Genomic DNA, 12,378 nt, shown 5'->3' on the forward strand with positions numbered 1-12,378 from the left:
AATTAATGTTCAGGAGTGATGTGACCACAGAAACATTAGCACTCACATCAGTGGCTGTTATCCAGGAAGCATGCATTCGGCCTTCACTGTGTGGCAGTTTAGGGTGCCCAGATTATTTGAAGGAGAAGCAGCAGTGGGTGGAAGGCTCTTGGGAAAACAGGGCTACCCTCTACATTCATGGCTGCTGACCCCATTGAGGAACCCCCAACAGCACATCGGCCTGGACACCTCAGCATTGGTTTGTTGTTCCTCAACTGCCACCTCAATCCGAAAGGAAAATGTGCATTGCTGCTTAGCCACAATGAAAAAGTGCCTGCAAAAAGGCAATGGTTGTGCACAATGCCTCAAATGGTACCTCCCAGAAGGGGTAGGAGTTTCTAACTTAGGATTGTGTTCTAATAACTCAAGAAATGTGAGCAAATTGAGGAGTACAGTTATCTTCCCAATACCAACAAACATCTTCCTATTTTGCAGCCTGGTGTAAGGAACGTGGGTAACTGTATTGATTTGGTTGGTGGCCAGGCTCCATACAGCTGGCACCTGTGCTTTTACTGAAGGATCGTTTTCTGTCCCAAATAGGACTATCTTCCTTTTGGTGCACAACTTGCAGCATGACTTCCAACTTATCAGCATCATGGGGAGCAGTATTGCTTTTATGTTTCCACTGTTCTGTTATAAACAAACAACTTTTCTGTCAACACTACAATGCCCCCTCACCAGATTTTGTGATTCCCAGCCAAATGTGCCGCAGGCCAATCTCTCTCTGGCAAACTTTTCTTTTGTCAAATCACAGTAAAATGGTGGTAATTTATTGTAGAGCTCCCATTTCACGAGTAGGACAATAGCAAATGAGAATATTTCTAGACATGCTGTTATGATTTTGATTAGTTTCCTGAACAGGTTTCTCATTCTCAGCACAAAAGTTGCCTTTTGCACCATCAGCCGTGACTCAGTGGTAGCACTCTTGCCTCGGAGTCAGAAGGCTGTAGGTTCAATCCCCCTCCAGAGACTTGAACACAAAGTTTGGATGGGTCGTTAAACTGGGATCCCATCTGCCCTCTCAGGTGAACTTAAAAGATCCCATGGCACTATTTCAAAGAAGAGCAGGGGAGTTCTGATGCGCTATCAATTACTCAAAAGACTGAGGTTAAGCGAGTAACTAACAGGCTTTTATTAACAAGAGAGTGAAGGTGTGCCTCGAGTGGTCGACCAGTCCAGAATACAGAGGGACTGTGGAGCAGTCACCTTTATACCTGGACTCGTGGGAGGAGTCAGCCGAGGCATGTACAGACATGTACACAGTGGAATACAAACACACACACAGGCAGGTATAACAGTGGTTTACCACATTCACCCCTTGTTTAAAAATGAGTCCGGCGGGGTGAAGTGTATTAAAAGTTTGTGTATTGGAGTCTCTCCGGAGGTCTTGTCTGCCGCTGTGATCGACGTGGCGACGGCAGGGGTAGTGAAGCTTCCGGCGTCGAGTCCCGCGTAGGCTGGGGCACTGGTGTGTAGTCCTCGTGGGTGTCTAGCGGGTCGCGGGGCCCAGGTGTGCCATCTGCTGGGGTTGGATATTGGATCGTGGGGGGGGGGGTGGTAGTGGGTAGTGGGTTACTGGGGCCCCCCGAGGGTGTGAGGTCTCGTATGGAGACTGTGTCCTCCCGCCCGTCCGGGTACGCAATGTAAGCATACTGGGGGTTGGCGTGGAGGAGGTCGACCCTCTCGACCAGGGGGTCCATTTTATGGGTCCTCACGTGTCTTCTCAGTAGGACCGGCCCTGGGGACGTCAGCCATGGCGGTAGCGATGTCCCCGATGTGGACTTCCTTGGGAAGACAAACATTTTCTCATGAGGGGTGGCGTTAGTGGCAGTGCAGAGCAGTGACCGAATAGAGTGGAGCGCATCGGGGAGCACATCCTGCCAGCGGGAGGTCGGAAGGCCCCTAGACTTTAAGGCTAGCAGGGCGGCCTTCCAAACTGTCGCATTCTCTCTTTCCACCTGTCCGTTCCCTCGGGGGTTGTAACTGGTGGTCCTGCTTGTGGCAATACCCCTAGCGAGCAGGTACTGACGGAGTTCGTCGCTCATAAACGATGAGCCCCGGTCGCTATGGATATAGCTGGGGAAACCGAACAGGGTGAAGAGGTCGTTCAGACATTTAATGACCGTGGCACTGGTCATGTCCGGGCAGGGGATGGCGAACGGGAAACGGGAGTACTCATCAATAATGTTGAGGAAGTACACATTGTGGTCGGAGGAGGGGAGAGGCCCTTTAAAATCAACGCTCAGGCGCTCGAAGGGGCGAGTGGCTTTTATCAGGTGAGCCCTGTCTGGTCTATAAAAGTGCGGTTTGCACTCAGCGCAGACTTGGCAGTTCCTGGTCATGGTCCTGACCTCCTCAATGGAGTAAGGCAGGTTGCGGGCCTTGATGAAGTGGAAGAACCTGGTGACCCCCGGGTGGCAGAGGTCATTGTGGAGGGCCCGCGGTCTATCGATCTGCGCGTTGGCGCAGGTGCCACACGATAGAGCATCCGGGGGTTCATTGAGCTTCCCAGGCCGGTACAAGATCTCGTAATTGTAGGTGGAAAGTTTGATTCTCCACCTCAAGGTCTTGTTGTTTTTGATTTTGCCCCTCTGCTTGTTGTTAAACATAAAAGCAACTGAACGCTGGTCAGTGAGCAGGGTAAATCGTTTTCCGGCCAGGTAGTGCCTCCAATGACGCACAGCCTCCACAATAGCCTGGGCCTCCTTCTCAACAGCGGAGTGTCTGGTCTCCGGGCCCTGGAGGGTTCGTGAAAAGAAGGCCACGGGTCTCCCCGCCTGATTAAGGGTTGCAGCCAGGGCAAAGTCGGACGCGTCGCTTTCCACCTGGAAGGGGATGGATTCGTCCACTGCGTGCATGGTGGCTTTGGCAATGTCTTCCTTGATACGGTGGAAGGCTAAGCGGGCCTCTGCCGTCAAGGGAAAAGAGGTGGACTTGATCAGCGGACGGGCCTTGTCCACATAGTAGGGGACCCACTGGGCATAATAGGAGAAAAACCCTAGGCACCTCTTCAGGGCCTTGAGGCAGTGTGGCAGTGGGAGTTCCATAAGGGGACGCATCCGGTCGGGGTCGGGACCGATGACTCCGTGTTCCACAACACAGCCAAGGATGGTGAGGCGGGTTGTGCGGAATATGCACTTCTCCTTGTTATACGTCAGGTTCAGGAGTTGGGCGGTGCAGAGGAATTTTTCGAGGTTTGCGTCATGGTCCTGCAAGTCATGGCCGCAGATGGTCACATTGTCCAGATATGGGAAAGTGGCCTGCAACGCATTTTGATCGACCATCCGGTCCATCTCCCTTTGGAAGACGGAGACCCCGTTGGTGACGCCAAAGGGAACCCTAAGGAAGTGATAGAGGCGGCCGTTTGCCTCAAAGGCAGTATACTGGCGGTCCTCAGGGCGGATAGAGAGCTGGTGGTACGCTGATTTCAGGTCAATGGTCGAGAAGACGCGGTACTGCGCGATCTGGTTGACCATATCAGCTATGCGGGGGAGTGGGTAAGCGTCCAGCAGGGTGTAGCGATTTATTGTCTGGCTGTAGTCGATGACCAGGCGCTGCTTCTCGCCGGTCTTAACGACCACAACCTGGGCTCGCCAGGGGCTGGTGCTGCCCTCAATAATCCCCTCCTTCAGGAGCCGCTCCACTTCGGTTTTAATGAAAACCCTGTCCCCGGCACTGTATCGCCTGCTCTTTGTGGCGATGGGCTTACAGTCAGGGGTGAGGTTAGCAAACAGTGGGGGGGGGGGTGACTCTGAGTGTGGAGAGGTTGCACCTGGTGCGCGGCGGGCAATTTGGAAGCTGCTGGCTGCGGACTGTGAGTGGGGGGAGGGGTCCACCGTACGCCATCGTAACACTTTTAAGGTGGCACTGAAAATCTAACCCCAGTAGAACGGCAGCGCAGAGGTGGGGCAGGACCAGAAGTTTAAAATTATCGTACACAGTCCCGTCTACTAAGAGTGTCACCACGCAGTAGCCGCCAATGTCCGCCGACTGGGACTCGGAGGCCATAGAAATCCGCTGGTGCGCAGGCAGGACTGGGAGAGAGCAACGCCACACCGTGTCGGGGTGGATGAAGCTCTCCGTGCTCCCAGAGTCAAAAAGGCAGGTTGTTTCATGACCATTTACCTTAATGTCCATTGTGGACCGGGCCAGTTGGTGCGGTCTCGCTTGGTCCAGCGTAACGGAGGCCAGTGTAGGGGTCGGTGTGTCGCTGCGGGTATCAGACGAGGCGGTGTTGGGGGCCTGCTGCGTCCCGGCTGGCGTCCAAGATGTGGCTGGAGGTGTCCAAAATGGCTGCTGTTCCGGTTGTTCGCACATGGCTGGGGAGGCCCAAGATGGCGGCCCCACGGCCCACACGCGGCGCTGTTGGGGTTCGGGGTGGCTTTGGCCCTGCAGACGCTGGCGTAGTGTCCCTTCTTCCCGCAGCCCGAGCAGATCGCATTTTTCGCCGGGCAGCGCGCTCTGGGGTGTTTGGCCTGGCCACAGAAGTAGCATTTCTGGCCTTGGGACACTGCTGCGGTAGTTGGGCCGTTGCTGGGATGTGGCTGGGGTGGCACGGCGCTATGAGACGGTCCTACCGTGTCCCAGGCTGTCGTTCCCCGCGGCATCCACGGTGCAGAGGAGTAGGCATCCATGCCCCGGTAGGCTGCGTCCAATGATAGTGCGAGTTCAGAGGCCTTGTTGAGGTCGAGGTCACTGCTCCAACAGTCGCTGTCGGGTGTAATTGGACCTGTGGCCCGCTACAAAAGCGTCCCGGATAAGTTTTTCTGTGTACACGGCGGCCTTTACATCCTTACAACCACAGGCCTGGCCAAGCACAGACAGTGCCTGAAGGTATTCCTCGGTCGATTCCCCCGGTTGTTGTTTACGACTCCCCAGGAGGTGCCTGGCGTACACCTCGTTCACTGGGCGCGTGTACTGGTCCTTGAGGAGCTTGAGAGCAGCCATGTACGAGGTCGCGTCCTGGATGACCGAGTACGCTCGGTGGTTCACTTTGGAGATCAGGACTTCCAGTTTGCCCTCATCCGATTTGACCGTTGCAGCGGAGGCGATCAGGAATCTTTCAAAGCACTTAAGCCAGTGAGCAAACTTGGTGGATGCGTCCGCCTCCCGATGGTTTAAGTCCAGGCATGCTGGTGTGAGGATCTTCTCCATTATAAAAAAATCTTGTTAATAAAATTGATGCGCTATCAATTACTCAAAAGACTGAGGTTAAGCGAGTAACTAACAGGCTTTTATTAACAAGAGAATGAAGGTGTGCCTCGAGTGGTCGACCAGTCCAGAATACAGAGGGACTGTGGAGCAGTCACCTTTATACCTGGACTCGTGGGAGGAGTCAGCCGAGGCATGTACAGACATGTACACAGTGGATTACAAACACACACACAGGCAGGTATAACAGTGGTTTACCACAAGTTCTCCCCGGTGTTCTGGCCAATATTTAGCCTTACAACAACAACTTGCATTTATATAGTACCTTTATCGTAGTAAAACGTCCCAAGGCGCTTCACAAGAGCGTTAGCAAACAAAATTTTAGATGAGCCACATAAGGAGATATTAGGGCAGATGAGAGGTAGGTTTTAAGAAGGGTCTTAAAGGAGGAAAGAGAGGTAGAGAGATGGAGAGGTTTAGGGAGGGAATTCCAGAGCTTAGGGCCTCAGCAGCTGAAGGCACGGCCGCCAATGGTGGAGCGATTAAAATCGGGGATGTGCAAGAGGCCAGAATTGGAGGAGCGCAGACATCTTGGAGGGTTGTAGGGCTGGAGGAAGTTACAGAGATAGGGAGGGGTAAGGCCAGGGAGGGATTTGAAACAAGGATGTGAATTTTAAAATCGAGGCGTTATTCAATCAGAAGCCAATGTAGGTGAGTGAGCACAAGCGTGATGGGTGAACGGGACTTGGTGTGAGTTAAGATATGCGCAGCAGAGGTTTGGATGACCTCAAGTTTATGGAGGGTGGAAGATGGGAAGACAGCCAGGAGTGCGTTGGAATAGTCAAATCTAGAGGCAACAAAGGCGTGGATGAGCTTTTCAGTAGCAGATGAGCTGAGGCAGGGATGGAGTAGGGTGATATTACGGAGGTGGAGATAGGTGGTCTTAGTGATGACGCGAATATGTGGTCGGAAGCTCATCTCTGGGTCAAATGACGCCAAGGTTGTGAACAGGCCTGTTTCAGCCTCAGACAGTTGCCAGGGAGAGGAATGGAGTCGGTGACTAGGGAACGGAGTTTATGGTGGGGACCGAAGACAATGGTTTCAGTCCTCCCAACATCACTAAAACAGATTAACTGGTCATTATCACATCACTGTTTGTGGGACCTTGCTGGGTGCAAATTGGCTGCCACGTTTCCTACATTACAACAGTGACTACACTTCAGAAGTTCTTCATTGGCTGTAAAGCGTTTTGGTACGTCTGCTTGTCATGAAAGGTGCTATATAAATGCAAGTCTTTCTTTTTCGTAGGTCCCTATGATAAATCCCAACTCTACGGGCTCAATTTTAACTCAGCCGTTAGGCGGGCTTTGAGGCGTGTGGGGGGTAAAAAAAAAAAAAAAAAAAAAAAAAAAAAAAAAAAAAAAAAATCGCAAAACCTGGGGGTTGGGACTCCCCCCCGCCTAGTTCCCGACACCTAGCCATTTTAACCCAGGCATGTCTGATGGTCCTGATTCAGTCCCGCCTGCAACAGGCGGGTCTGGTCTTTAGAGCCCTTAAACAGCACTAATTGGCCTTTATAATCCCATTTTAACAGGCCCTTGTCTGTTTAACCTTTTTCCCCACGTAAAACACACCTGGTGGGGATCATGCCTGTGAAACCTGACGTGAGTACTATTGGCTTGCTGACTATCAGCTGCAGGTCAACCATTAAAGAGCAGATTTGATCAGTCATCATTTGCAGGTGGCAGGACTTTGTTGTTTCAGGCCTGGGGCAACTTTTACCAGGCTTAACCACACCTGTGGAAGGTTGGAGCCTCACACACATCTCGCGTGACCTCCTGGGAAACCCCGCTCACCACCTTCACTCAGCGCTTCCTCAACGGAGGCATATACCAGAAGCATGGGAACCATTTATTTCCTTCCCTTCTGGGCATTAGATGAGCTTGAACACTAGCCGCAGCAGAACCAGGAACAACAGCAGCAGCAACAGGAGCGCCAGGCTGCTGCGCACCTACCTAAAGCTGCACAGGCCAGAAGGGGCCAATGCTTGGAAGTGGCTTGAGAGCACCTTGCTGCACATCAGGAGGCCATGGGGACCCGTATCTGCACTGGCAGTCCTACGCAGAAGGACTTCCATGAAAGTCTGGTTTCTCTGTTCAATAGATGCCCATCGCTCCTCAAGAGATGTCATTCTATTATGAGCACTCACCATGTTTTCCATACCCTGGCGACTTATCTCCTCCATGGAGGTTGCCATCCTTTCCATGGTGATGCGTTCATGCACCAATGACTCCATAAAGGCTCTGCTCATGTTCGCTATAGACTCCTCCATTCGCTCCACACTCACAATCGACCCTGGAGACAAAACCTGCCAGAGACTCCTGCATCTGTTCCTGGAGTTCCAGCCGTTCCTGGAGTTCCAGCCCCGCTGACGTTATGGATGGACCCAGAGGCAGAGGGTCGACATGCAGCTGAGCCGAGCTGGCAGAGTCCTGCGCCCTCCGACTAGCACTCTGCACTGCTGTCCCTGTCTCCACAATCTGCTGATGCTCACTTGTGAGCTTTGATACACCAGGTGACAACACTATTCTATGTCCCGAAGGTCCCACCGAGGTGTAAGTGTCTGCACTAGTGCTGGGTGCGCTGAATCCTGCTGGCGCTGCGCTCTGAGGTTGCAGATTCCTCTGAGGTGTCTGGAAGCTCAGGCTCCTCCTCCTGGACAGTGGGGACAGGGGCTCTCGATGGTCCTGTGGGGGAGTGAAGGAAAGAGTTACAGATGTGAGGTCAAGGTTACATGCACATTGCAGATGATCATAGGTCCATCTGTTATAGCTTCAGAATCATTATCAGGGACTCATGCAAAATCAATGAGAGAGATGGAAAACTATTCTGTCACCAGCTTGCTGTGATGCACCCATCTGCCCGTCCCCCACTTGCGCCTCAGCCTCCAGTCCTATGATCTCCAGGACCGCCTCCTCCCAGGGGTGAGGTGGGCTACTGATGGTGGCCCTCCTCCTGTCCTCGCTCGTTCTCTTTTATTGTGAGGTCTCTTTTCCTGCAATGAGGGAGACAAGTGGAGTTTGAGTGAAAATGAAGGAGTGAGTGTAGAGAATCCAGAGCATAGATGCTTAGAAGGAGACAAAGATGGAGTGAGGTGGCAAGACCAAGGGCCCTCCCTGTGTGTTGTCAGTTGTTTTCATAGCATCAGAGTGATAGGGAGTGTGAGGGCTGCATAGTCGAATAGTTAGGTGAATGTGAGCATAGAGAGAGAGGGAATGGGTAAGGGTGCATGGATGTCAGTGTCAAGTGGGATGTGGAGGAAGAGATTGCTAAAGCTGAGTGCTGGTGAGGAGAGGCAATGGAGATCAGATTGCGAGTGATGGGAACTTCGTACTCACTTTTCCAGTGTGCCGAAGGTCATGAAATCTCTTCCTGCACTGTATGCAGGTTCTGCGGGTAGCCGATAAGGAGTTGACCTCCTCTGCCACTTGCAGCCACGCAGCCTTTGTCTGCTGGGGAGGCATCTTCCTCCCTGATGAAGGGAAGAGCACCTCCTTGTGAGCTCTTGCTCCCTCCTCTAAAGCCTGCAGGGCAACATCGTCAAAACGGGGTGCAGACCTCAATCTTTCTCTTGCCATGCTGCTTCCAGCTCAGTGTATCAGCAAATGCCAAAAGGTTGGCAGCCTGCAGAAGAAGCAAGGCTTGTTGCAGACCCTAAATGCAGCAGCAATAATGACGTCATATTATGCGACTTTCTGACTGGAAATACTCAATTGCCAAGGGTTCCCACATGTTGGAAATCAATTGGCCAATTGAGTTAAAATTGCATCAATCTCACAGACCCATTTCGATTCGTGTGGGAAACACCAAATTCAGGGAACCCGACAATTCCCAGCACCAGAGTTAAAATCGACCCCTACATGTTTGGTATATGGCACATAGCATGCCACCAGTTAGAAAATTCTACTGCACCTCATTTCACTTATTAACACACTCATCTATTAACCTGATTTATTCATGAAGATCTTTAAAACAGTCCAATAAATACAGAAGTCCAGTAAGTTGAGCTCATCTTGTAGCAGTCCTTACAGCAATTCAAATGAAATGCTTCTCTGAAGCCCTCAGCAGACTTGATCCTTCAGTGAACAGACAGAATGTTCCAATTGCAGGATTTACGTAGGCACATCCATCCCTGTGCCTCGCAGTCAGACAAAACTTAACTGTTGGCACAAAAAATGGACTAATTGGACAGGTTTTTCAAAGAGCCGACACAGGCATGATGGGCCGGTTGGCCTCCTTCTGTGCTGTAAAAGATTCTATGAAAATGTGTTGTTTTCTATAGTATAATATGTACATTTAAAAGCAGGCCCTGTTTTGAAGATCAGTCTGCGAGACAGAAATAATCTACTTGGATAATGTCAACATTGTGATGAAATATGTCATTCATCAGACTCTGTATTTAACTACATATATTGTATTGCCTGCTCCTGTGTTTGTATTGCCTGCTCCTGTGTTTTTACCTTGTATTGTATATAGTGCACCGCCCCCTTTCTCCCCATTGGGTGTGTCGGCTCCGCCCATACCTGGCCCTACTTAAGACAAGCCCAGGCTTGTCTTGCAGCAGAACAGCAGAATGCTAGGTGAAGACACAGGCATCTTTCTTTGCTAATAAAAGCCTTGTTTTATCCAGTTAACTTTGAGCCTTGAAGTTATTGAGGCGCATCAAACATTCTTCACAACTTACAACCTGACACCTGGTCAAAAGCACCTTTAATTGACCCTCTTTGGATCAGGACACGAGCAACCTCCTTGACTGGATTGCAATAATTATCTTTGGAGGTATGCTCACTTTTAATGACTTTGCAAACAAAAATAATCCCATATTAGGTGTAACATTTGCATACTGAATTATCATTGGCCCGCAGGCATCTGTAAGGAATACCTATTATATTCACATGTGATCGCATGCTGAGTTGTCATTGGCCTGCACCTTGTCTCCACTGTGCTGTATGAGTCAGTTCACAGACCTTTTGCTTAAATAAAAAAAGAGTTTAAACTGTAATACTCCGTTGTCCTGCAATTTATTATTTTTGTACAAAGTGTGCAAAACAAGACATTAGGAATACTTTGTTCATGTCACAGAAGTTCTGTGGACATCTTGGGGGGTGAAATTCAACTTTGGCAGGGACGCACAGCAGGCGGTAGCGGGTCAGCTGCTTGTTCTACGCCCCGCCCAATTGTCAATGGAAAGAGAAATTGGACGGGGTGAATAACTAACGTCCAATCTGCTACAGCCCATTTTTGCATTGCCGCTGAAGTTGGATTTCACCCGTGCAGTCTTACACCAATATGTTAGCTTTTAAACGAGTGTGTAACGTCCATTTTGAGTGTGATTTAAAACTACCTTAAATTAAGTGACACAGAAAAGGAAAAAACATTTTTTTTGCCACAAGCGAATCAAGTTAAGAGTTTTACAAATATTTTTTACCTGCAGTGGTGCCATATTGTCACAGAATATATAAAGTGGAGGTGGAAGTTATACATTACATTAAATAACTCTTCCAGCAAAAGAAAAGTGCAGAGTATAAACAAGTAATGCATCAAGATAAGCTGGCCAGGCTCTTCTGCAGAAACTGCTACCAGTTAAAGAAAGTATCAGAACCGTCAGGAGCCCTGGCCTGAGCACATGGGGGGAGAAATTCAGTATCGCCCCGTTTGGGGCGCAAGTATCGAGCGGGCGAGAAATTTTGCGCCCGGCGCAAATTATCACCACCTACTGCTAAATTGACCTGCTTCGCCCCAGGAGGTGCTTGGAGCGCCAAAACAGGCGCTGCACGACTGTCTTAAGGCGCTAAGCCTGAGAAGCAAGGCGCTACCACCGAGGGCGGGCGCAGCGCAGGTGCGGCCAGTTAGCGATTGCACGCAGACACGCTGGCCAGCTCTTAAAGGGGAGGTTTGATCTTAGATTGCAGCCACACCCTGCGCATCGGAGCCCTGATTCTTGGCCTGGACAGACCTGCTGCCACATTCTTACGCCTAGGACCATGGAGGGGGCCAGGGAGCGAGCGCAGTGGTTCAGCGAGGGGGCCTTGCAGGTTCTGGTTGGCGCGGTGGAGCGCAGGCGATCTATCCTGTTCCCGGACAGTGGCAGGAGGCCGCTGCCCAGCGACTATCGCAAAGCTTGGAGGGAGGTGGCTCACTGAGTGACCTCCAGCATCATGGTGCCTAGGACCCCTGTGCAATGCAGGAAGTTGTTCAACGACCTCACTCGGGTCGTCAGGGTGAGTACCCTTTTCATTATCCTCTTCATCCCTGTATGTCCACCTCACTTTATGGCCAAAGGGGCCTGAAAGCCCCAATGCTCAGCCCTCATCCAACACCTATGGGCCTTTCAAGAAACTCACACGCACATTCAGCACTTTACACACTGTAAGGGCTATTCCACCATGGAAGGCAGTGCAGCTAAGATCAGGGCTTCACACTGTAAGGGCTAATCGACAATGGGAGGCAGTGCAGCCAAGATCAGGGCTTCACACTGTAAGGGCTATTCCACCATGGGAGGCAGTGCAACCAAGATCAGGGCTTCACACTGTAAGGGCTATTCCACCATGGGAGGCAGTGCAGCCAAGATCAGGGCTTCACACTGTACTCAGAGCCCGTCCTTTCTCTTGCAGGGCAAGCTGGCCCATAACAGGAGGCAGCAGCAATGGACTGGGGGAGGCCGGCCTCACCTTCAAGCCCTCACCGACCTGGAGCAGCGAGTCCAGCGGATTATGGCAGGCCAGATGATTGGCCCCGTCGCCACTGGAGATGCCGACCCCGTTCTGGACAGCAATGGTAAGGTCATCACCTTTTTGGCCCCTCTCCTTCCACTTATGCCTCACACCAGCATCCTTTGCCACTATCGAACCAATACAGTACATTGCAGCACTCATGTCTCCCTCGCTGCCACCCTGTCCTTACGCTAAAGCCACTCTTGTACCTCCCTGCTTTCAGATGCTGATTCGCCAGGTGAGGAGGTGGGCCCTCAAGCTGCCACTGTGAGTGACTCTGAAGGCGACGACGAGGAGGAAGCCAGATCATCAGTGCCACCCTCAGCCGAGGCAGCCCATGGCCATAATGGGGACACATCTTCCCTGGAGGGGAGCAGGGGGGAATGGTCTGAGGAGGGTGAAGCTCCGAAGCTCC

This window comes from Somniosus microcephalus, chromosome 8 (genome assembly GCF_052327205.1).
Source record: "Somniosus microcephalus isolate GS21.2 chromosome 8, FLI_Smic_1.0, whole genome shotgun sequence".
In the NCBI taxonomy this organism is placed as follows: domain Eukaryota; kingdom Metazoa; phylum Chordata; class Chondrichthyes; order Squaliformes; family Somniosidae; genus Somniosus; species Somniosus microcephalus.